This window comes from Pongo abelii, chromosome 2 (genome assembly GCF_028885655.2).
Source record: "Pongo abelii isolate AG06213 chromosome 2, NHGRI_mPonAbe1-v2.0_pri, whole genome shotgun sequence".
Lineage (NCBI taxonomy): Eukaryota > Metazoa > Chordata > Mammalia > Primates > Hominidae > Pongo > Pongo abelii.
Window position 1 is genome coordinate 88602082 of NC_085928.1, and position 26325 is coordinate 88628406.

The following is a 26325-nucleotide window of genomic DNA, read 5'->3' on the forward strand; positions in this document are numbered from 1 at the left end:
CCATCTGACTATCTTCTGTGCTTCTGGACTGAGCAGGCAAGGAAGAAATATCCTAGATGGTTGCAGTGATTTATTTATGCCTTAATATGCCATATAATATAGCCACTTTGTTTCAAGATTAAGATCAAACATCCAAGGAAGGGACTGGCTGAAGATTTAAACAGTCTTCAAATTACCACATCTGCTACATCTGTCCCTATAAACCAGATGGTTTTTTGGTAGGATGACTCTCATTGTGTGAGGGATGGATGAGGTTTCCTTCTCTGGTTTTTCTCTTGGATTGCAGTTGCCACTGACAGATAATCTTAGAGCAGAAATGTCTGCTCTGATGGGCCAAATCTTCAAGATATTTCATTATTTGTTTTTCTTAGTACAGTGTTTTGAGGTCAAACATTCTAAAATATAGAGATTTTTACTTACAATTAATTTTCTGGCTTTTCATTTAAAAACACAAAACACAGCTGGGCATGGTGGCTCACGCCTGTAATCCCAGCACTTTGGGAGGCTGAGGTGGGCGGATCACCTGAGGTCAGGAGTTCGAGACCAGCCTGGCTAACATGGTGAAATCCCATTTCTACTAAAAATACAAAAAATTAGCGGGGCGTGGTGGCAGGTGCCTGTGATCCCAGCTACTCAGGAGGCTGAGGCAGGAGAATTGCTTGAACCCAGGAGGTGGAGGTTGCAGTGAGCCAAGATCGTGCCATTGCACTCATTGCACTCCAGCTTGGGAGCGAAACTCCATCTCAAAAAAACAAACAAAAACAAAAAACCCACAACAATGACAGAAAAAACAAGTGATCTTGGAACCCTGAGTCCAGACAATCAGCAAGAACTTAATAGATTCTTACCCCATTAATGGGGCAGGAGATTCCCCAGTTTGCCACAATGCTCATCATTCCCTGATATTTTACACCTAGTTCATTTTTCTCATTTGAGTTTCTCATCAATGAATTCAAGAATCAGAGTCATAGTTTTTTTCCAGACCTTAAAGATACTTCTTAGCATATAGTTTAATGCTTTGAGTTAGTACAAACTCCAGGAAGTGGATCAGACTTGGGGAATGAGGGAAGATATGCATAACTTTTGCTTAATTGTGATGTATAATCTGTAGCAGGATTTTTGCATAATTTTGTTATGATAGTTGATACTAAAAATAGAAGTCTCAAAAGAGTTTTGTATATTATATTGAAGGAATCCTTATTCTATTCAACTTCACATTCTTGTTTTCCAGATAAGTGCCGCGCTGGCACTTACCTGGAAAAAGATTAGCAGTCTTTTTTCTTCTTTACTGTTGTAATGCTGATATCCTCTAGAGGGTAGTAGAGAGCAGCTTGATGTTAGAGAGTCTGGGGAAGGATGCTGGTTTGAAATGATTCAGAAACCGTTTCTTTCCCTTTCTCGCATAGCTAATCCTGGGAGCCCTTGGAAAGTGTGGCAGGAAGGATGAGGTTGTACTCTTTACTAGTTACTGCTTATCACTATCCCCAAGGATCAGTCTAATGAGAAGTGGGTTTGTGTACAAAGTCTTTGCAAGTTTTCATGTCTTGTAAATGAGAGTAGCCAAATCCGGCTTGTCTGTGTGTTTTGCTTAAGTGCAGAGCACCTGGACTGCAATCCTAGCACACAGACATTGAAAAGAGGCACGAACTTTTCTTCTCTAGATTCTGTTATCTCTCTAAGGTTGGTGCCCTCTTCTTTATGCTGAGACTGAATTCGTTTTATTTCTGAACAGTTCAGCAGGGGCTGATTTGCTAAATTGATAGGTGAATGTTTTCTACCAAGAAGCTATATAATTTAAAGGGGAAAAATATTCATAATACTTAAAATAGAATTGTTTAATTGTGACATTTCAGTGTCCCAGTATTATATCTGAACCACAACTAATCAGCTGACAATATTCTACATGACAGTTTCTAAAATTTAGACCCTCATTCTGTCCTGTGCTTGTAAACTTAGCAAGAATGGAGATTACACCTTAAATTCCAATTCTGGCTACTATCCACATTTAACATTCTTCTTACTATCAGTCTTCGAATCCTGGGGATAAATAAGCACAGCTTGCTTATAGGCTGAATTTTAAGAGCACCATTTATTATTTAAAGCACTAAAAATGGCTGATTTATGCATGATAATGTAAATTTCTTTCTTTCTTTCTTTTTTTTTTTAATTTTTTGAGACAGAATCTCACTCTGTCACCCAGGCTGGAGTGCAATGGTACAATCACAGCTCACTGCAGCCTTGACTTCCCAGGCTCAAGTAAATCTCCCACCTCAGCCGCCCCAGTAGCTGGGACTACAGGCATGCACCACCATGCTCAGCTAATTTTTTTTTTTTTTAAGAGATAGGGCTTCACCATGTTGCCCAGGCTGGTCCTGAACTTCTGGACTCAAGTAATCCACCCACCTCAGCCTCCCAAAGTGCTGGAATTATAGGCGTGAGCCACCATGCCTGGTCGTAGATTTCCTTAAATGCTGTTAGAATTCTATTTAACGCGACTGGTTTCAAGTTTTAAGGTGGACTGTGTGATGGTCTTTTTAGCCATAACACGAAAATTCCCTTTATGTATGTCTGACATGGCAAACAAACATTCCCATATTTGCTCCAAAGCTATTACACTCTGAAGACAGGGTTTCTCTCTTGAGAGTACTTGTAAGTTCAGCCTTTTACTTATATACCACTCATTAAATCATGGGGTATGGGTTATATGTTTTAAATGGACATTTTGATCACCCTTCAGGGAAACTGGAAGAAATGCCCTGTTGCACCGTGGTTACCTTCTGAGTTATCCAGTAACTAAATTTGGGGGCTAGAAGATGCCTCCAGAGGTAACTTGATTCATTGTGATTCTTTTCATTGAATTTGGCAAAACTTGCAATGGAGGTGACCATTTCGCTTATTAAAAAGGAAAAAAAAAAAAAACCTGGGGGGTGGGGAGAGTTAGATAATAACATTCTATTCTACAGCTCTGACAACACTTCAGCCTCTCACAATATTTTGCTGTAGAGAAAACAAAAATGAACTATTACCGTTTTCTTTTAGTGACCATTTATTCATTTGTTTATCCGTAGAGCTTTCCATCCTAGGAAACACTTGCAGGATACAATGCTGTCCTTATCTCCTCAGTAGCATCTCCCCCTATTCCCACTAACCGACCCCTGATTTTGTGTCTAGTCAGCACAATTACTTGATCTCAAGCAAAGCAGGCCTGTCCCAGGTCATACATCGTGAATCACAGTTGGTCTAAGCCAGTCTGGTCAGTCCATTCTGCCACACCAGTGACTGGTCTAGAGTTGTATATGCGACCCAGCTCTGGCCAATGAGACGTGAGGGGAAGTAGAAGAGATTCCCTTCCTCAGTAAAAGTGACAGATACTCATGAAGATAGTCATTTTGCCCCTGTCTCCTGCTTCCTGCTTTGAATGAGGATATGTTGCTTGGAAAGGCAGTAGCATCTTGTGAAAATGAGGTGACAGGCTTGGGGAAGAATATTCACGTGCTGAGAATGGTGGAAGCCATTTTTTTTTATAGCATTGTTGAAGAGCTGAAGCAACCCCAGGGATCACTTCCAGATTTTGTGAGATAAATAAGCCACTAACTGTCTAAGCTACTGTTATGCAAAGATTCTCTTATTTGCAGCCAAAAGCATTCCTAACTGATAAACCACCTAAAAGGCAAATGATGTAATGGAGATATTTACCAATTCCACAGCAGTATATTTTGTCTCAATCTGCTCTTCATAAATATTTTCTTTTGGCCTGGAAAGAAAGACAGATGCTAAGAAATGTAATTAGACTCTTGGTATGTGTGGCCAAATTTTAATTTTTAATTGAACATGAGGCCCCAAAATGTTTAGTGACAGAAAGAAAGCAATACAGCATCTCTTATTCGATCAAGTCATTCTGAACTACTTATATAACCAAAGATCAGTGGTAGCAAGATTGTATTACATGGTGATTTTAATGTTCTGCCTTTCGTTGCTAACTGCTTGTTTTAAAATCTAGTTCAGTTAGCTGCTTAGATTGCAGTGCTGTATTTGCAGTAGACAAATTCAGAGATTCTCTTGGGAGACTCTGGTTATGGCTGGGTTCCCAGAACAGCTGAAAAGGTCAGGAAGTAGAGTTCACTTTTCATTAGTGATAGGGAGCCTCAAAGATGGGTTCCAGGGTCAGCAAACACACATTCGCTCAAGGAATTTGGCCTTGCTGGGTAGTGGTTGTAATGTTTAGTAAAGCAGGATTGGCAGTGGCTCTTCCCTGAGTTAGATTCAGTGTTGTTTCTAAACCTTTGGCTGGAAGTTAGTCCACTTAGACATTCAGATAAAACCAAATCTATAAATGACTGTATAAAATATGTATGTTTTATGTTTTATATTGTCTACTGTGCATAGTATTATACCCAAAATGTTCATACATAGTGATTTCATGTGATTTTGGCCAGCCTCAAACTTTGATCCTAACTGTATTGTTAGCTGAAGTCATTGAGAACTTTCAACCAGGAAATATTTTTAAATGAATATAGTTTGTTTACTAATGTAGGTGCAGGCAACCTCAACGTATGCTTACATAATGTAATAGAGATTTTGGGGTGACCTGCTGTCATGAATAGATAAGCAGTTTATAATTAGTGTGTTGGTCCTGTATGAATATACTTCTAGATAGCTTGTTTTCTTCAGAGTGAATATCATCCCCCCCGTTCCATTTTTTGTTAACTGCTAATTTGTAGGACAGATTTGTTTTTATTGGATAATGCAGGACACAGATTCAGACCATACCAGGTCCAAATTTTTGCAAAACTTGATTTAATCAGATCAAAATTAGTCAGGTTTTACTGCATGTCATTCCTATTTAATCTCAAGAGTTATTAAACACAGTAAATGATCGTTTTGTGAGGAGATGTCATATAAGTATTGATTAGGAATCACAGTAAAGCCTTACTATTTTAAAAAATAATTGGCTTCATTACAACCTCAAGTTCTACTAGAGGAATAGTGCTTATGCAGTTAAAAAAGTTTTATCCCCAAGTTCCTTTAAGATTTTAAAAAAGAGTGTTAAGAATAGTGGTGTCCTAGACTAAATAATATTTAAAAAATTACGGTTTTTTCTTTGCATCATTTCTTTGGGACAGTTGTATCTCTTCTGACAATACTGTTTGAAGGGTAAAAGTTCAGCTGTGCCACAGAACACCTGCTCTTTGCTTAGCTGAATGACTATCTAGTTTGACTTATTTCTCCAGGATTTGGAATTTTAGGCCCTGGGGTTTGAGGAAGTAACTTACCATGTTTAGGGGTGAATTACTTCTCTTCATCTTTTCAGCTTTTCTTCTTGCTGTTTCCCACACAGCAGCAGCTGTTTTTAACAACAGAAATCATGTCATAGCATTTTCCTGCTGAAAACTGCTGAGCAGCTTCCTGCAGACAAAGATCCAAATTCCATACCATGGGCTCTATGATCCCACGTGGTCTGTCTCTCTTTGCATCTCCAGCTCATCTTAGGCCACCTTCTGCGCCTCACAGGGTGCTCCAGCTCCAATCATCCTGTTCTGAGTTTTCCCCAAGCTGATTTCCATCTCAAAGCATTTGCTCCTGTCATTTGCCTCATATGGGAATCTCCTTCCCTAGATCTTTCTTGACTGATGCCTTCTTGTGGTCCCAGACTCAGTTCCTATGCCACCTCCTTAGAATAGCCTTCCAGACTTCCACACCCTTCCTGAGTGTGGAAAATGCTATTCTGACAATACATTATGTTAGCTTACATTGAAGTTGCCTGCACCTGTATTAGGAAACAGACTATATCCCTTTACAAATGTTTCCTGGTCTATTTTGGGTGGGGATACTAATTGACTTTCTTCTCAAATAGTACCCCCACCCAAATTTCCACCTATAGTCACTCTCCCTCACATCACCCGGATTGATATATCATCCTTAAAAGTATAACATAATTTTCACTTCTGAATAATATATATCTGCTTTCCTATCATCTGTCTGCCTCTGTGAAAATAGAAGCTCCGTCTTGCCTACCTTGTTGATCCGTCTTGTCTGTCTCTTTGAGGGAGACTGGGTGTCCCAGTGCCTAGAGCAAATAGGAGGCACTCATAATTACTCATTGATTGAAACAAAAGAAAGGGAAACAAGCAATGTGTGAATGCATCTGGAATATTTTAGAAGTAAAATGACAGAATTAATTTAGGCCATTCAAATATATTACTCACATCTCCCAGGTTACATTCAGTTTATCATAAAATATCTTCCTCATTGGAAGCTTCATTTGGAGTAACTCCCTTAGAGCCAGGGGCAGTGGCACACACTTGTAGTCCCAACTTCTCAGGAGGCTGAGGCTGGAGGATTGCTCGAACACAGAAGTTCAAGGCCAGCCTGAGCAATATAGCAAGACCCCACCTTAAAAACAAATAAATAAATGGAATAACTCCCTGTTTCTTTATATATATAATAATTCGATTGTAACTCAAATGTTTATTGAAGTCCTTTTATCAGGTAACACAAATGAAATGTGTAAAGCAGTGGTTGTCAAACTGTGTTCTGTGAATTCCTAACTCTGGTAAAATTCCATTTAAATAAGTGTGCTGTCAAATAAGTTGTTGAATTACAGCAGTATCATACTCTTTTAACGTGTTCTATCAGCATGTTAAAGAATTTTTGTAAATCCTACAGTGAAGAAATTTCTATTACTTTGTCTCACTACTTCCTACACATATTTGGCCACAGAATTTTCTCTATCCCATATATTTTGTTTTCTTCCAAATTCCTGTTAACATTGTGTGGAATTACAGGTTGAATATTCCTTATCTGGAATGCTTGGGACCAGAAGTGTTTTAGATTTTGGATTTTTTTTTTTTTTTTTTTTTTGGGAGCATATTGGATTTCAGATTTTTAGATTAGGGATACTCAACCTGTTTATCCATCTCCCTTTATCCATTCCATTCTGCCTCTCGTCTTTTGCATGCCATGGCTGTAACAGATAATGGTGATACTTGCCTGGGGATTTGAAGCCCTATCAAGATGCTCGTAGGATAAGAGACCATTCTGAGGTCCCTAGGTGCCTGAAACCCTGCCCAGGCCCCCAAGAGCTGAGGGCATCAGTGTTTCTAGGAACCCTGGTGAAGTTGTGCTTTTATAGCACACTTGTGGATGGTGTCCTAGAGAAATTACGGCTTTCTTTCAGATCAGTATGTATAAAAGACAATAATTCTCTCTAGCCATTTTTGAGTTATCACCAATGAACTGAGGGTGGCATTATTTAGAGATTTCTGGGCTTTGTAAATGCTGCAGAAACTTGATACCTCAACAATAACCACAAAAATAGGGCAATATATGCCTGTCTTGCTGTGTGATCTTCAAAGATTTGGTAGAGTTTCTGAATCTGCTTCTCATCTGTAGGAAAATGTACATTGCAATAGTTATTCACTGTCAGAGACTCAATATCTTTACCAGATTGAATGGTTAGCATCCCGTACGCTGAATATTCTATTCTCCTAGTCTTCCATTTTGTCATAATTTAATTCAAAATCAGAGTTTCTCATTGTGAAATATTAAACCAATGTGTTTTATATAAAAAAGCATTGAATTATCTTATTCTCCAGGTGGCATAGTTTAAATAAGATGGAAATGTAAATCTAATTAATGACAAGACTATGTCTATTTTATACTGTATAGCTTCTTTAAAAAAGACTGATTCATATGCAGCAGTAATTCATTTAATCTCAACAAGTCTTTGCATAATTTTGTATTTCTTTACTATACTCACTTTGCCAAGAATATGTTCATATATATTACTTTAACCCTGCTAAACTGGCTTCAGAAAATACTTGAGAAGCAATTAGACTGTTAACCCTTTAAATAAGTTTCCCTTTTCTCTTTCTTTCCTTTATTTTTATGACGAATTAACTTACCTGGAATCAAGTTTTTTTCAGAATTTGAGTTCCAACCTTTTTCCTGTTATGCATAGACTTTTCTAACGTTGGAGCAAGCAGCTTGGAGAGTCTTGAAATTCTACCTTCTAGATCTTTTGTCTTTGATCATCGGCTAAGGCTGTGCTGCTCCCATTTTAAGCAGGCTGGAATAGAATGTGCTGCTACTTATTCCAGGATCTGGCAGAATGAAGAAGGAGATGTACTAATTCCTGTCTTTCAGCATTGTTAGCTTGGTGACACTCAAGTCCCTTGCATTTCTTCTTTTCCATGCTATGCCAGAGAATGTCAAAAGGTGAGTCTACATGCCTACTTGCCAGCCTTAGTTTCTCAGTGACCAAGTTGTCAAGCCCCAGCCACCAGGGTTTGGCAGAGTTGAGACAATGGAAGATTGTCTGATAATTGTACCTCTGTCCTCCTGCTGTCTTGTTAAACATATAACAAGATCTGTAATACCCTGTGGGTGGTGGTATAATAAGAACTCGAGGATGTTTTATTCATCTTTGTAGCTATAGTGTGTGCTCAAATGATAGTAGCTGATGTTTGAGATAGGTCCCATTACTCTCCCTGTTTTTCAGATGGAGACACTGGGGTACACAGAAGTCAAGTGGTCCCTTCAAGGCTACAAGGAGATAGAGCCTGGTTTCACACCCTGACATTATTGTTCCAGAGTCCATGCACTTAACCACTGTACTCTCCTACATCAATTGAATGACTTAATAATAACTGGAAGGGATAAAGAATCAAACTGTGTTGCAAAGGAATCTCATTTGGAGTTGTTTCCTCCTGAGCATATTGAAAAATTGAGTTTTTTGACTCAAATCCTGGGTGTTGTGATTTAAAAATGAAATAGAGAGATTTCAGCTGGGATTTTAATTTATGCTGTGTTTTTCATGGTGATTGATATGGTTAGGCTTTGTATCCCCACCCAGATTTCATCTTGAATTGTAGTGCCCATAATCCCCAAGTGTTCCAGGAGGGACCCAGTGGGAGGTAATTGAATCATGAGAGCAATTTTGGCCATGTTGTTCTCATGATAGTGAGTGAGTTCTCATGAGATATGATGGTTTTATGAGGGGCTCTTCCCCTCTTTTCTCTGCACTTCTCTCTTCTGCCACCATGTGAAGAAGGATGTGTTTGCTTCCCCTTCCGCCATAATTGTAAGTTTCCTGAGGCCTCCCCAGTCATGCTTAACTGTGAACCAATTAAACCTGTTTCCTTTATAAATTACCCAGTCTCAGGTATGCCCTTAAAGCAGCATGAGAACAGACTAATATAGTGATCATTCATGTATTTAACAAATGTTGAGCACCTAGTATGTGTCGGGCATTTTCCTAGATAACAGAGGCTCACCAGTGAACAAAACGGGGGAAAAGCCCTCTTTTCAGGTAGCATCCATTCTAATGGGCAGTATAGATTTATCTGATCCAGGTATCCAGTAAAATTTCCTACCCAAAGACTTTGTAGTTATGACTATACTCAGGTGAGGTTATGGCTATGCTCAGGTGATTGAGAATAATGGTAGTCCCATGCTGAAAGGGCTGTCTTCTAGACTGCTGAAGGATAACTTGAGCAAGCTATTCTGACAAAACCCTGAGAGACGAAACAGAATCAGACATCTTTAGTGTAGTGGTGATTTTTGTTGCTGTGGTAACCATTTCTGTTAGCATCCCTCTCCATGACTACATTATAATTTTCACAGGACAGTGTGAGTTTATATACAAACACATGTGCTTTTATAAAGCCTTGTTGAGGTGGAAGAAAGCTCTAGGACATGTGTTGTCTTTTTTAAGACACACAGTGTTTGGGCTAATTAAACCTGTCTGTTCAGGCATATCATTGTCAATGCTTTGCTCAGAGTATTAAGTTGCTTTCTTTGGAATGATGATGTATGTGTCTGCAATTGATGGGATTTTTGAAATTTGTGTGTTCACAGGTACACCTAGTAGATTTTTACTTTTTCCAATCCCAAAACATGCTAATTTCCACACAAAGTTCTTTGCCCTCTTGTTGAATCTCACTAAAGATTAAATACTTGAGGCTCTAATGAGACCCTCCTATATAATTAAGATGATCACTCTTACTTTAGCATAAGTTCTCCACCAAAACTGTGATTATGATGTGCATTTTTACACGTCAAAAGTACTAATTTTGCCATTTATTGTTGCTAACTTTATGAAGTTAATGAGAATGTACTGTTTAAGAGGAGCATATGTGTAGAGGAAACACAGATCCCAGTTTATTATCTATGTCGACTGATGTTGCTAGATATGTTACACATATAACATCTATAGAACCCAGTCCCCTTTGTGACAAACACCATGAGCAGGGAAAGGACTGGAAAGGAATAATTTTGAGGAGTATAAATGAGTCCTGAAACTTTGAAAACTGCTGCTTGAGGAGATTCTACAGCCAGAGGTGCCAAGAGATGGCTCTTGCTATTATTTCTGCCTCTGGAGATTGTCAGCTTTCTTCTGGAGCTACTTTAGGGTGGGGAAACTCTTAACACCTTCCAGATACTGTATGTTCTGCATGAAAAGTCCAGGATTGAAGCATCTTGGTGATGTAGCTCTTTTCATCAATAAGCTTATAGACACAAGATGCTCTTATAGACACAAGATGCTTATAAACACACACACTTCCTCCGAGGTGTACCCACAGTGCCACAAGGGGTTTCACTCCTAGCCGCACTCTGACCTGAACTGTATCTCTTCTTATTTCATCTAGGTTTTGTTGAGCACTGGCCACTAGTTCAGATTCTAAGGCAGGTTCCCCATTGCGCCTTCCTGACATCCTTTTCTGACCTGTATGATGACAGTCCAGGCAACCTAAGTCCATGAGGGATGTCCTAATATCATTGCTCCTTCTAAGTGATCTTTGAGCTCCAAATTCTCATTTGTGACTTTTTTTTTTTTTTAGAACAACGGCTATCTGCATCTTGTATCTATAAAAATCTAAGGTAGCATTCAGGTTCCCTCCAGCCCCTCCACCCCTCCCCTACCACCCCAAGTATTCACTGCTAGAAACAGAAGTGGCTGGAAACTCACATGGTGATTCTTTTGTTCCTTTACAGAAATGTGGGCCTATGGAGGGCTAAATTTGCTCATGTGAAACTTCTGCTAACATTGTTCATAATTTCTTGAGACTTTCATGTCACACTAATATTTTATGATTTAGATAAAATTTAGTCTTTGTTATCACAGAGTTTAACAACCATGTGGAAAGAAGATGAGTCCAAAGTAATTGTTTTGTTTTTGAGACAGAGTCTCACTCTCTGGCCCAGGCTGGAGCGCAGCGGTGTGATCATGGTTCGCTGCAGCTTCCAGTTCTTGGGCTCAAGCAATCCTCCCACCTCAGCCTCCTGAGTAGCTGGGACTACAGGTACATGCCACCATGCCTAGCTATTTTTTTTTTTTTTTTTTTTTTTTTTTTTGCAGAGACAAGCTTTTGCCATGTTGCCAAGGCTGATCTCAAACTCCTGGGCTTAAGTGATCTGTCCATCTCTTCCTCCGCCTCTCAAAGTACTGGGATTATAGGTGCGAGCCACTGTGCCTGGTCCCCAAAGTAATTTTTTTTATTGTCCAGCTTCTCATCTGTTTCCCAGAGTTTTCCCATTCACTAGGTCATTTAATTCTTAAACAAATCTAGGTAAGGTGGATAGTGACAAATCAACTGTGGTGAGTACTTGTATCACGACATACTAAGTTTAGTTTCCTGATATTCAAAGTAGAAATACTCCACCTGCCTCTCAAGATTGCTGCACAAATTGGTTGGCTCAGTTCTTAAGCCATGGAAGTTGCTCTCCTCTGAGAGCACTGTGGAAAGAGCAACTGACCCTGAGTAGTAGGATTGGAGGAGGGAAGGAGGTCAGCAGCAGAGACTTCACGGTGGAGAGCAAGACTTATAAGGGCAGAGTGAGAATGTGGCAGGACATTCTAGGAAGAAGAAACTGGATAGTCGAGAGCCCAGAGTTGAGACACACTCTGGAAAGTAGGGAATTACAGATTCCTTAGTCGACCTCCAGAATTAGAAATCAAGTCTATGTAAGCCTACTTGAAAAACAAAACAAAACAAAACATACAAACAGAAACAGCCATTTTAAGGAAACCAACTGAGGCAGTGTGCAATGATTTAATTCCGTAAGTGTTCATTGTCACATTGTTTGGAGTAGCATAAATAAGAGGAGTAGTACTTTTGAGTATATGTTTTTCTCTTTTACATTTCTGTGTAAATGACCTTCTTTCCCAACACCCAGAGGCATCCATTTGCCTCAAGGAATTATGATTCTTAAAGCAGGAAGGCAGGAAGGAGTCAGTGCTCGAGTTTTGTCTACCAAAATAAGATTTTCTAAATCCCTTAAGCCCGCATTTAGCATATCAAGAACAAGGCCCAGTGAACTTGAATGTCAAGTTTAATGTAACTAGGGTGACCACACTTACTAGCTTGCTTAGGACAGCTCTAATTCATGCACCTTGTCCTGACCTAATTATCAGTAGCACCCCTTTTACTCTCAAATGCATCCTGGTTTGGATGATAAATTATAAGTAAGGGAAGTCCCTGCCCCAGAACAGGTGGAGTGACATGGAGCCCAGCCCTTCAGGCCCAGTGGAGTGTGGGGAACAAGGAAGATGGAAAGGGAGGGAAGTAACAAAATATATATGTGTGTGTGTTATGTTATACCCTGGAGTCAGAATTCCAGTGTATGCTGGGAGTGGTGGCAAACATATTAGTTAAAAGCAATAGGGTGTTGGTCTCACTACCTCTGGAACTCTAGGAAGGCTACACTGCAGGGCTATCCCATACCAAGACAGGTTAACGGCAGCTCAGTAAGTTTAGGAGAATGGCCAGGGATTTCAGGTGGGATTTTACACCTCTGAAATCCCAACACTTTGGGACACTGAGGTGGGCAGATTGCTTGAGCCTAGGAGTTTGAGACTAGCCTGGGCAACATGGCAAAACCCCATCTCTACAAAAAATTAGCCAGGCGTGGTGTTGTGCACCTGTAGTCCCAGATACTGGAGAGGCTGAGGTGGGAAGTTGCAGTGGGCTGAGATTGTACCACTGCACTCCAGCCTGGGCAACAGAGGGAGACCCTGTCTCTAAAACGAAACAAAAGATAAAACAAACAAAAAAAGAATAAGAGCATATCAGGCTCAGGCAGAGAGAAGGCCTGAGAGATCTATTTATCCTGAACTTCCTCAGCTCCCACTTGGTGTGAAAGGGAAGCTTTACGTGTTTCTTGGGGGATGTATAAGGTCCTGAGGAGAGAGCCTGTGAACTTACCATGGGTGATGCTTTAGTGATGGTGAGATAACATTCTAGAAGTACATGCTAAGATGGGCTAAGTCAAGGATTGGTTGTGGGATGGGACTGAGGCCCAGAGGTTCATCAGAATTTGAGGGGGTTAAATTAGGATGGAATTGGTGAGAGAGAAAGTAGCACTTAGTCCAAGCCTGGAGAACAGAGCCAAGTCGTCCAGGGTAGACTTCAGTGTCAGATGCCCATGGGGCATACACTGGGTAACCTGGCAGGTAAGGTACTTCACAGCAGAGAGAGCAGAGGACTTGGTGACCAGCACAGGTCCCCTCTTCCTACTGCCACAAGATTGTGTGAGCCTCCTAGATACCTGGATGTCATTGTAGGGAGGACTTGCATTCACATTAAAAAAAGAGATGGATTTGTTCATTTAAAATATATTAATCCAACACTTACCCTATGCCTGGCACTACTGTAGATACTGGGAATACAGCAGGAAATGAAACTGAAAAAAATCCTTGCCTTCATGGAACTTACATTCCAGTGACTTCACCCAAAGACTCCATTTAAAACACAAGAAATTGAGATACTGTCAACAATAACTTAGCACTACTCCGCTACCTGTCAGGGTAAGAGCTCTTAAGGAAGGTTAAATAAACTATAGACAATTAAGAAGTTGCATTTGTTTTGTGCATCTGAATTGTAACATTTTTAAATTTGACACTGCTGTCATAACTGTGCAAGATAGTAAGTTGAGTAGATGGGCCAGGTGCAGTGACTCTTGCCTGTAATCCCAGCACTTTGGGAGATCAAGGCAGGTGGATCCCTTGAGCCCAGGAGTTTGAGACCAGCCTGGCCAACATGGCAAAACTCCTTCTCTACAAAAAAATACAAAAATTAGCCTGGCATAGTGGTGTGTGCCTGTGGTACCAGGTACTTGGGAGGCTGAGGTGGGAGGATCACTTGATCCTGAGAGGTTGAGGCTGCAGTGAGCTGTGATTATGCCACTGCACTCCAGCCTGGGCTACAGAGTGAGACCCTGTTTCAAAAAAAAAAAAAAAAAAAAAAAGAGGTTGAGTAGATGAATTATGGTACTTCTCTAATAAAATACTATGCATTAACAATGATGTTATAGATGAATATTTATTTATATATAACAGTGTTCACAATGTATGATGTAAATTGTAGAAAGCAAATTACAAAAATCATACATAATATTTTTAATTTAAAATATATATGCATTAAACATTGTATAATATCCACATTCTACAACAATGTATATATGGTAAGCCCACATATATATATGTGTGTGTGTGTGTGTGTGTGTGTATGTATGTGTATATATATGTATGTATGTATGTATTGTATGTAATATATATCCATATAAGCCCAATTTGAATAAATCAATAGCAGTGTCTTGGTTACATTTATGTAGCTAGACTGCTGTTTGTGGATCTCTTTGTATTTATCTGTCTTCTGATGCTTTTGTTATTAATACATAATGTTTTGGTTTAAAAAGTTATTTTTCAAATGATTTTTTTATTATTTTTAGTATTCAACAATTTAGGGCATTTGCTTTGTGTCTTTTTTTTTTTTTTTTTGGTAGGGTTATGTGCTACTGGGTAGAAGTTCTGAAAAACAACATATAGGCTGTGGTAAGGAGCAGACAGAGGGCAGGAAAAGGGAATTGACCTTTTCTCTTAGTGCTTTTTGAAAGGAAGGGAGGAAGGAAACAAAAGAAGGAAAAATACCGCAGCCCAATTGGAAAGACCAGATGGAAATCTGTGAAGGATGCCTCATGATACCTGACTTGGGAAATTTAAATACAAATGTGACGAATATGTTGTTTCTGGAAGATTCATATGAAAAAGGATTTTTTTTTTAATCTCCGTTTTTATGTTGTCCTCAGTGTTATATCAGTTTCTAGGCTCATATATTTGTACGTGAATCCTGTAATGATTTGATCTGAGAACATGCTCTGAAATCTTTGTCATCTTTCATCACAGGCTACTTCGACTGTTTATACCAGAGTCATGAAAATGTGAAATAACTTAAAGATAAGATGCATTACTAGTATGTAACTAAAGTGAACCGCCTGTGATTTGCAGAGAAAAGCAGTGTGATAAAAGTAGATTGGAAAAGATAGAACAAAGGTACAACATTGTAGGATTTGCACTGGGGCACGAGGTCATTTCTGTTTCTCAAATGTATATTGATATGGCTGTTCAAAGATTGGTTCATCTCCATCTCATGCTGGAAACATGTTCTGTGAAAGGAATTGCAAAAAGTTCTCACAGTTATCCTTTTTTTCATCATCTTAGGAAGCTATCTCTTAGGTCCAGCCAAAATGGTTCTGGCAATATTGCGTAACTTGCTTCTGCTGTTAGAATGCCCGGTCATGGCTTTCTCTAAAAAAAAAAAGTTTGTGTTGACCAGTATGATGTCACATTAACCACAGACGACATAGCCTATCAGTTGTATGTCACTGTGACCTTGTAGAACACCTTATCAGGAGTTAGATTCACAGACCAATCAGTTCAAGGTCCCGAGTGTAGGTACAGGGCTTTCTGCATGGAAGATGTTATAGAATGTTCATAAAAACCTTCCACAGTAACTCTGCCTACTTGGTTAGACAGAATCTACCATGGTAGTAGAAACTTGGGGGAAAAAAATCTTTCTTATGTTGTTTGCTCTTGGTGACCACCCTCTGCTATTACAGTAGGTTTATGTGGAGCTGGAGCTGATTCAGCCCTTTTGGCCCTAGGGGAGGGCAGATGACCAAGCTTGGGCACTTAGGGTAGTGCTCCATCCTCATGGCCACTGTGATTAGTTCAGGATTCAGAGGGTGATCTAAGCTGGACCAATCAGAATCAACTCAAGGGCTTTTGCCAGACCTATCTAAGAAGGGATTCCTGGAATGGAAAGTTTTGAGCTTGAAGCTATAGGGGAATGTCTAGATATTGCAAGATGTTGAGTAGCATCTCCAGCCTCTACCTACTGGGTGCCAGTAACACATTCCCCCAACGCTAGTTGTGATCATCAGACATGTTTTCAGGTATTGCCACATGTTTCCTAAGGGACAAAACTGTTCCCAGTTGAGAACCACTGGTTGAGTCTAACTGGGTTTGAAGAGAACTCTTTGACTTTTCAGTTATTTGTCCTGTATTAACTTTCTTTCACTGTCTTTTAGATGAGCCTGCTTCTGTTAACATATGTATTTCTCTGACTAAAGCCAGGAAAGGGCCTCCTCTTTTAAAAGATTCATGTGATTTGGCCCATCCAGAAAATCCAGGATTGTCTTTCCATCTCAAGTTCCTTTACTTAATCGTATCGGCAAAGTCCCTTTTGCCACGTAAGGGAGCATATTCACAGATCCTGCAGAGCAGGATGAGGACATATTTGGGGAGCCATTATTCTGCCTACAACATTCACCAATATTTTTCTTTTTGGCTTGAGCAAGTTGATTTGACTTCCAGTTGCTGCAACCAAGATTTTGTGATAAACCGTGACATAGTTTGGAAAACCACTTTTTAAATCATGCTGCAGTTCATAGACTGATTTTTTAAAACCCCTAGCACCTAACACAAAGCCTGGTCGGTGATGGGTCCTCCATGTGTACTCATTGAATGCAGAGTTTATTCTTTCCTTTTATCTTGGGTCCCATGAAGAAGAGTTATTAGAAACTACCACAAGAATTGTTAGGCAGAGCTTTGAGAGAGAGAACACTGAGAAAGGAAGTAAACATTCCCTGCAAAGATAAGCAATTAAGTGATTTTAAAGAGCTGGGAATTTCAGAGTCAGGTAGCAAGAAAGGAATTGCCGTTCCCCACTGTTCCTACCACTCTGTGAAATAAGATAGTCTGCCTTTGTGTTGGCCTAATCGCTGCTCTTGCCTTCTCCTCATTTTTGTGCACTGCACATCGAGGCAAGTGACTGATAAATCTATCCTAGATGGAGAAGAATTTATTATTTTTATTTTCCTTCTCAGAGCAGTTTCTCAGGATGAAATGTGTTTATGTTCACAGCCTTATGTATTCTGAGGTCTGTGCGTTTTCTAACAGGTTACACAAATCCCTTTGGGATTACAATCAGCTGGCCTGTAGCATACACAGCAGTCCCTGTACCATTCTCTGTGTGAAACTATCCCAGATCCTTAGGCTAGTCCTGCATCTGATACAGTGTCTCAGTCCTAGGAAGATGGTGTCTAATACATCAGTTCCTAAGTTGAGGACAAGAGGAAGCCTTTAAAACAATTCGAGGGGGCCTGAATGGTTTAATTTTATAAATGCTTTTTTTGGAATCTAATTTTTTGTTTTCAGAGGCCTTAGAAAACAGAACTGAGTCTCGCATACCTTTGATTGTAACACAAACTTTTTGAAAGCTCTACTTCAACAAACCACTTCCAACACCTCTGTTGCTCCAAGGAACATCTCAACTGAGATGTGCAGCTGTCTTGGCTTTGGTTTACTAAATTTACAAATTTACAAATCCAAAACGGAAGGAATTCTACAACCTAAACTCTTCCTGCTTTTTTACTTAAGCAGCACAAATTTTTGGTTATAAAATGAAGTGTTTTCATATAATGAGTGCACATAAATATTTCATTGATGCAATTATCTTTGACATGAAATAATTCCACAGCATGGCGAGTGCCTGAGAGAAGTGATAAATCTGCTTCCTTTCCCCAAGTGATTTCTTTTTTAAACAAACAAAATGTGTGTCTGAAACGGTGGTGCTTGTGTGTACGTGTCTTTTTGTACCTGCCATTTCCTTCCCTGAAATGTGCACGTGACCCCTAGGGGTAAGTGGTAATCAGAGAGGAAAGCAGTGTTGATTTCTGCAGTCAAGATGAAATAGACAAATGCTGGTCCAACTGGAATTTCCAAACTCCCAGCAGTATGCTTAATTAAAAATGCATTTCAAATTCTGAGCTTTTGGCATATATAGCAAGAAATAGCAAATTGGACTTACACGTGTATTATTAAAACCAAAACAAAAAATCAAAATCCTGGCCTGGAGAGAAGGATGAAAATGCTATAAGGGGACCAAGAAAATGTTTATGACCTGCAAAAACTGTAATTGTTGTTTGTGCATTTTTTACTTTAATCTGGGATACAGAAAATTGTTACACCAATTTAGCATCTGATAAAACTGATATGCCCTTGACAAAATGCCTTTTTGCAAAGCATTGCTGATTAAAATGTCTGAGGTCGTTTTTCTTCCTAGGTAAGTCTTCACTTTGAAAGCAAATCTGTATACTACACCACATTTAGATTTCCCACCTTCTTTGTTTGTATGATTCTTTGGCCATCCCACCCCCTACCATCTCTACCCTTCTCCCCATCCCAGCCATCTTGTATCTTTGTCACCATCCTTTGTCCAGATTCTAAACCTGTGTCTGTGGTCCCTTCTCCTTCTGAGTTTCGGGGAGAGCAAGTCACCATCATTAATATCTGTACTATTTTTCCTGTAGTGAGGAACAGAAGAAACTGCCAGGCTTGGTCGCAGTGGTAAACAGAAATTTCAGATGATTTAAATTGGTGTTGTGGGGGGTGTGTGTGTGTGTGTGTGTGTGTGTGTGTGTGTATTCATTTCATGATAATGGCACTTAGGAGTTGTCCTTAAAAGAGACTGTGATGTCAGGGAAGAAATGATTGAGGACTTGATTTACCTGTAAAAATCTAAATTAAGGCTCACTGATGATTCTTAAGAGACAGTATCAGGCTTTGGTTTTTTTTAATCCTACTTACAAGCCACTAATTTACCTATTATACAGTTTCATGCATGCTGGCAACCAACATGAGACTCTTGGGTCAGAGATAAAGGCTGTTATTGGTCACAACACAGCAAGCGGCATGAGCATCATGTTTACGTAGGCTCCCATGCTCCCCAAATCCTGAGGGGCCCAGGTGGAGATTGTACACACTGAGTTTGCTTTGCCCCTGAGAAACCCTGAGCTGGGGGAATCTGCCTCTTGTACTGCAAGCCTGCTCCTTCCTGGATGGAGACATTACCTCATCTCTCAAGATTGTTCACTGCGAGCATAAGCCCAAGCAATGGTCCAGGCAGAGGGTGTTCAGGCCTTAGTGTTCTTTGCAGGAACATTCAGGGGTCAGGGCCATTGGAGGAATGCCTCTCCCTAGAAGAGTCACTCAAGGCACTTTCATGTGTCATATTGGTAATAACAATAACTGCCAGTTACTGAACATCTGTGTATGCAAGCACTGTGAACACGCTTTACATGGGTTAATTTTAACGCTTACATCATTACCAGTGCGGTGGCATGCCTGTTTTACAGATAGAGCAGCCAAGACTTAAAGAGTTCAAACAACATTGCCTGCTCTGACCGCAGTTCTAAAGTCAGGTGCTTTTTATGATTTTTTGTTTGAGCTTTTCGTATATCCCCTTCATGGTTCTTATAATAATGTTATTTTATTTTAACTTTTGTGTCTCTTTTTCCAGCATTGGAGTGAAAGCTCTTTAAATTCAAGGACTTTATTTTGTTCACCTTTGTTTTCCCAGCAGCTAAATTAGTGCCTGGCGGTAGGAAGCAGGCATGTGGCAAATGTTTAGGAACCATGTCTGTTTTGTACCCCAGGGTTTTCTCAGCGTTTAACAAAAGTACCTGTGACCTAGTAGGCGCACACAAAATACTTACTGAATGAATACATAAATGAATGAATGAACTTACCATGTCCTGAGTAATGGAGCCAGGACTTGAACTGAGGTCTCTTTGGCTCTGCCTTGTGCTTAACTACTATGTATCTCTGCCCTTCTCGGTTAGTGGTAGAATCAGCCCAGTTCTCAAAAATTGTTGGGGCTTAGGCTTCTGTCTGACTTGTTTTAGTAGTTCCCACAGGGTAGACAGCCAGTATTATATTGGAAGGGACTTTGTAATAAAAGAGTTTCTTTCTTTTTTTTCTTTTTTTTTAAAATCTCTCTTGCAGCTTGATAGGGGGAAAACAATGGTTACCTCCCAGAATCTGAAAGGACCATTTTTACTCAAATACAAGGCTCTCTTTCCAGAGCTCCCTGTGGGTGACAGCACAGAGGGTTTGACCAAGAATGTTGAGTTTCTTCCCGGGCTGGTTTCCATGGTGATGGCTGCAGCTTTGCTAAGGCTGGTATGGCAGGGAGAGGAAGCAGAAGACAGGGTGATGTTGCATCACTCAAGCAACCAGAATGTTTTATGCCCACAAACAGCAGGGCCTGCTGCAAATGCCAATGAACAGAAACTGGCTCATGAGTAGAAGGAATGGGGCCTGGAAAGCTATTCTCTCTGTAGGACTTTCTGTCTTTATTGCATTTTGAAAGCTTAGGCTGTATTTAGGGTCAAAACTGAACAGTAAGATTCCTTTCCTAGCTATGAGTTTCCTGAATGAATATTTAATTGGAGAGCCTACCAGTGAGAGAAAAAAGGTAGAGTGATGGTCACTTGCTGAGATTTGCAGAGACATCCCAAAGCATTTAGGGGCAACATTTGTGGAAAACTCCTAGAAAGTGTTTTTATTGAGCAAATATTTATAGAGTGCTATTTAGGTCATTTGTTGCTGCATAACAAATCACCCCAAAACAGTGACTTAAAACAATTTCTTTGGGAGACCGAGGTGGGCGGATTACTTGAGGCCAGGAGTTTGAGACCAGCCTGGCCAACATGGTGAAACCTTGTCTCTACTAAAAATACAAAAATTAGCTAGGTGTGGTGGTGTGTGCCTGTAGTCCCAGCCACTCAGGAGACTGAGGCATGAGACTTGTTTCAACTTGGGGGCAGAGGTTGTAGAGAGCCGAGATCACGCCACTGCACTCCAGCCTGAGTGACGGAGTGAGACTCTGTCTCAACAACAACAACAACAACAACAACAACAACAACAACACACAATTTTATTATCACTCATGGCTTTGTTTTTTTTTTTTTTCTTGCTCGGGGTCTCTCATGTGGTTGCAACCAGATGGTAGCTGCAGCTGGATTCATCTGGAAGGATTCCTGACTCACATGTCTGGCAGTTGTTGCTGGCATTGTTTGGGACTGACAGTGAGGACCGTCAGCCAGAACCTACACATGGCCTCCCTGTGTGGCCCAGTTTCTTCAGAGCATGGTGGGTGGGCGCCAAGACTGAGTATCTAAGAGAGAAGAACTGGAAGTCTCTTAACCCTTTGACCTGGAAACTGTCAAAAATCACTTCTGTCATATTCTGTGGGTCAAGTCTAAGAGCCCAAATTAAAGAGAAGGGCACATGGACCCTACCTTTCAATGGGAGGAGTGTAACAGAATTTTTAGGCTGTGTTTTTAAACCATCACAAGAGCCAACCATTTGCTAGGCACGTTGGAGAAACACCCTCTCTTTCTGTCCTCATGGAGTTTATAGCCTGGGAGATAGATATCAATCCAAAATCACATGAATAAAAGATAAATTGCAATATGGTAAGGGTTCTGAAGGAGACATGATTAGACAGTCTACAATATGGGGATTGTATTAATTTGCTGAGTCTGCCATAACAAGGTATCATAGACCAGGTGGCTTAAATGATGGACTTTGTTTTTTCTCAGTTCTGGAGGCTAGAAGTCCCAGATCAAGGTGTTAGTAGGTTTGGTTTCTTCTGAGACCTTGCTCCTTGGCTGCCAGACTCCTGCTGTCATCCCTCTGTGTCCTCACCTGGTCTTTCTGCTGGACACATGCTCATTCTTGTCCTAACCTCCTCTTTTTCTCAGGACACCAATCGTATTGGATTAGACACACCCATATGACCTCATTTTGCCTTAATAACCTCTTTAAAGGGCCTATGTAAATACATTCACATTCTGAGGTACTGAGGATTAGGATTTTAGCATATGAATTTTGGGGGGACAAAATTAAGCTCATAGCAGGGAATTGCCTAAAGATTTTTGTGTTTTTTTTTGTCTGTAGATATATCTTGTTATGGATATAAACTCAAATTTTGGAGTTTTGAATTATCTGTTTTTAGAGATTGTTTATTTATCTAAAGCCTTTTTACATTTGAATAAAATGTTTATGTGGTTCCAAAGTAAAATCTGAAGTCTATTCAAAGAAATCTGGCTTCCAAACTTCAACCTCATTTCCTCTGAATGTCCTTCTGTATTTGACCTTGGCATAATAGAGTTTATAGTAATTGTTTCTTACTAGTAATTATTTCAACCCTTCTAGACTGCAAGCTTCGTGAAGGCAGAAACTTTTATTCTCTTGTTCATAGCATCATCCACAAAAAACTAACACTGTACCTAGAACACACTCGGTGTTTGGTGACTAGTTGTTGAATGGACATGTGGCATTGGAGTTTAAGGTGTGGACTGGAACCAGTAGGTTTGGGAATTGTCTTCATAGAGGCTCTGAAAATGGATGAGACCCATCTAGTGGGATGAGTTACAAAAAGAAAAGGCAAACAGTTGAAGGTCTATGTTTAGGGGACAGAAAAAGGAGGGTAAGCAGAGAGAAAAAAGGAACAGTTGGAGAAATGGTAGGAAAGTGGGAGAAAGTCTGTATCAATGGACATTGGGAAAGCATATATTTAAGACGGACCCCTTAGTCAAGAAGGTCATGGTTGAAAAGTGCTGAACTGGGCACTGGAAGACATTGGTTCAAGTTTTGCTTCTACCTTGATTTGTTGTGTGACCTTGGGCAAATTAGTCTCTGAAAATCGGTTTCTTCACGTGTGAAATGAGAATCACTGTATCTATCTGCATTGTCTACCTCATAGGGTATATAAGCTTCAAGAGATAATAGTGTTAACTCAAATCTAGAAACTTCTTAGTGCTTTAGAAATGTAAGGTTAAGGCTGGGCATGGTGGCTCACGCCTGTAATCCCAGCACTTTGGGAGGCCGAGGTGGGTGGATCACCTGAGGTCAAGAGTTCGAGACCAGCCTCAATATGAAGAAACCCCGTCTCTACTAAAAATACAAAATTAGCCAGGCGTTGTGGTGCATGCCTGTAATCCCAGCTACTTGGGAGGCTGAGGCAGGAGAATTGCTTGAACCTGGGAGGCGGAGGTTGCGGTGAGCCAAGATTGTGCCATTGCACTCCAGCCTAGACAACAAGGGCAAAACTCCGTCTCAAAAAAAAAAAAAAGAAATGTAAGGTTAATAAGTGATTCACCAAGTAAAGAAATCTAAACTTACCTAGTTTAAACTTGCCTTTTCACTGATAGCTTGTCTGCCTTCTATATTGCCTTATTATATAGTATTTTGCTTTTTAAAACCATTCCTTTAAAAAAAGGCTTGTGAAATCTTGGGGAGTAACCTCTTAACATACTTTCTCTAACAACAAGGTAGTCTACAAAAGACAACTTTCAGAAGTCAAAAGCTTGGGCTTTATGTGGCACATTTCACTATTTGCTCACCAAGTCAGCTTTTTGGAGAAGCTTTGATTGTAAGTTCACTGGTTTGGGATGCAGTGTTTCTCATAACTTAATTCATACCAGATACTTCTAGGCAAGAGAGTATCATGATTCTAGGCAAGAGAGTATCAGTCATGATTTGATTTATACCAGTTATGGTTTATGTTTCAATTAATGTAGAGGCTAGTTCTGTACGTCAGAGCTACTAAAATTCTTTTCAAATTGCTTGACAAAAGCATATCTTCAAGTTTTAATCTGTCAAATGCAACGTGAAAATGTGAAATGAGCACTCTTCTCATATTCTGATGAAGGTGGCAAAATTGGGTGTCAGTGTGCTTAAAGACATCTCTAATGGATAAGGTATGGAAAGGCTGATCCGAAGTGCATCTGGTCTTGCTAGAAGCTCATGTTGGCAAAGAAATGCTGTAAGACTACTGACGTTTCTTGTTGTCTCTAATTTGGTATCTTTGCTTTCCCAAAACTCACCCATGATGTTCCTAAAAGAGGTTTAAATATTTTATCCTCCAATCTTGCTCTATTTAGTGGCTCTTAAAGATGAAGAGAGACCTCAGATGTATTAATAGAGGTAGGTGAGTCAACTCACTTTTAATGACAGAGACTCGACAAAAGACGGCTTCAAAGATACATTTTCTTAAAACTTTTGAAGGCTCTGTAATCCAGTGTGCTAAGCATTGGACTGGAAAAAAAAGAGATAGCAGGTTTTCATTTCTGGCATGCCACTGACTGCCCTTGCTTTGGAGATTGGTGTAAGAAATGTGTTGAGCTGCACATTTTCTCGTTGCCCCTTTTCATTACTTGGAAAAAACCAAGAGAGAATGATGTGAATGCTGAGCACATTTCTGTCACCAAAAGAGAACGGCCATGTAGTGTATATACATATTCATGTTTACTTGAAAATCACTGGCTAGCTTTAAGCATAATTTCTGTTATGCCAAAGCCCAGGTGTGCAGGCTTGTCCCTCTTCTGAGGTCCAGGTAAATTAGAACCCTTATAAAACCTCTGTTAACCTTTGTAAAACCTCAGTTTGCCCCTTTAAGGCCACAGAATTTGTGGGGCATTGGGAGATGGGTGATAAGAGTTGGAAATTACTCCTTCCTGCTTGGGTGGATTTACCATTTCTCCTTTCTCCTCATGTTCATCACCTACCCAGATATCCTGGAATTTGGTGAAGAAGAAAAAGAAGAAAGAAGGGAAGAGTTGATTGGGAAGAATGGCAAAGTCTGTCTGGAAGCCACCAGAAGAAATATAATGCTAGCTCTTGTCTGTTCTTTCTCTGTCCTTCCCCTTGTTTTCTTTCTCTCTTCTTTCTTCTTTTGCTTTTTACTCTCTTCCCATCATTCTCTCCCTCCCTTCCTTTTTTCTCACTTTTTCATCCTTCCTTTTTTCTTTTCTCCCCACCACCAATGACCGATTTGCCCACCTGACTGCCCCCAAGCCTTAACTAGAAGAAAAAAGTTAGCACTTTCTCCCCAAATTCAAGTTTCAAAAGAAAGAGATGTTCTGAGTTAAGTGAGGCAGTGGCATCTCCCAGCCCATCTCTGCTTCTTCATCTCTGAGGGGTCTCTCACCTTTATCAGTGAAGCAAGCACCTGGCTGCTCCTCTGAGCCTGTTCTGTCTCTTTTCCTCAGGCACAGAAGAGCTTCTCACTGGTAATTACAAGAGGACAGAGGATACTTATCCCAATGAAAGCTAACCTTCCTTTTCTTTTGGCCTTTACTACCCTCTCTTTATTCTTTTAGCAATTCATTTCCATATTTAAATGCCATTGATTTCTTTAAAAGGGGGGAAAAGCCAGGTTGAGTCCTGTCTGTAAATCATTGTCCTGTCTTGAACCTCAGGTAAGAGAGGCATTGGCTTTGTCAGGTTGATTCTAAAGATTATTTTTCAACTCCAGGAAGTGGGTTACATTTATAGGGGTGATTATTTTGGTAAATAGGACATATGTAGAACTATGTCCAATTCCATACTCTTTGGTGATGAGATGCTTTTAAAATGTGTAGACATTGATACTTTATCCAATATTACCGCATTCTTTCTATCTGCCAGTTTTATATTCTTCACACAGTTACAGCTGCAGGTTGGATTGGCATGGCCATGACTTTGGATTTTTAGTGACCTCCTAATTTTATTGGCTTGCTTTCCTCTCTGGTTCAGCTAGCAATATAGTTTAAAGGTTTTACTGAGAAAGAAACTTGAGAGGGTGTGTAAAATCCATAGTTGGTGAAATATCTTTTTATCTTTGTGGCTTAATAATTATCTTTTCTCCAGGGATTCTTTTGCCAGCTTTTTTTTTTTTTTTTTTTGAGATAGGGTATCACTCTGTCACCCAGTTTGCCATGCAGTGACCCCATCGTGGTTCACTGTAGCCTCAACCTCTCAGGCTTAAGCAGTCCTCCCACCTCAGCCTCCCAAGTAGCTGGGCCTACAGGCACGCACAACCATGCCTGACTATTTTTTTGATTTTTTGTTTATAGAGACAGTGTCTCACTGTGTTGCCCAGGATGGTCTCAAACTCCTGGGCTCAAACAGTCACCTGGCTCGGCCTCCGAAAGTGCTGGGATTACAGGTGTGAGCCACTGTGCTCTTTTGCCATCTCAGTTGCATAGTTTGATTCTTGACAAAGTGCTTCTATGTGGCATAGCATCAACCCTGAAACATATGAGTCATTAAATATTTAATTTGGAAGTGTGAAATGGCAGGTTCACTTTTTAGATTACACATTAGAGCCCTGCCAATCAGCACTGAAGAAAAGTTGCCTACATCTAAGGTTTGGT

At 40.1% G+C, this 26325-nt stretch overlaps 1 protein-coding gene across 32 annotated transcripts in view; it reads left to right on the forward strand.

Moving 5' to 3' along the window:
* MAGI1 (membrane associated guanylate kinase, WW and PDZ domain containing 1) overlaps positions 1–26325 on the forward strand; it is a 678789-nt gene that overhangs the window by 306375 nt on the left and 346089 nt on the right.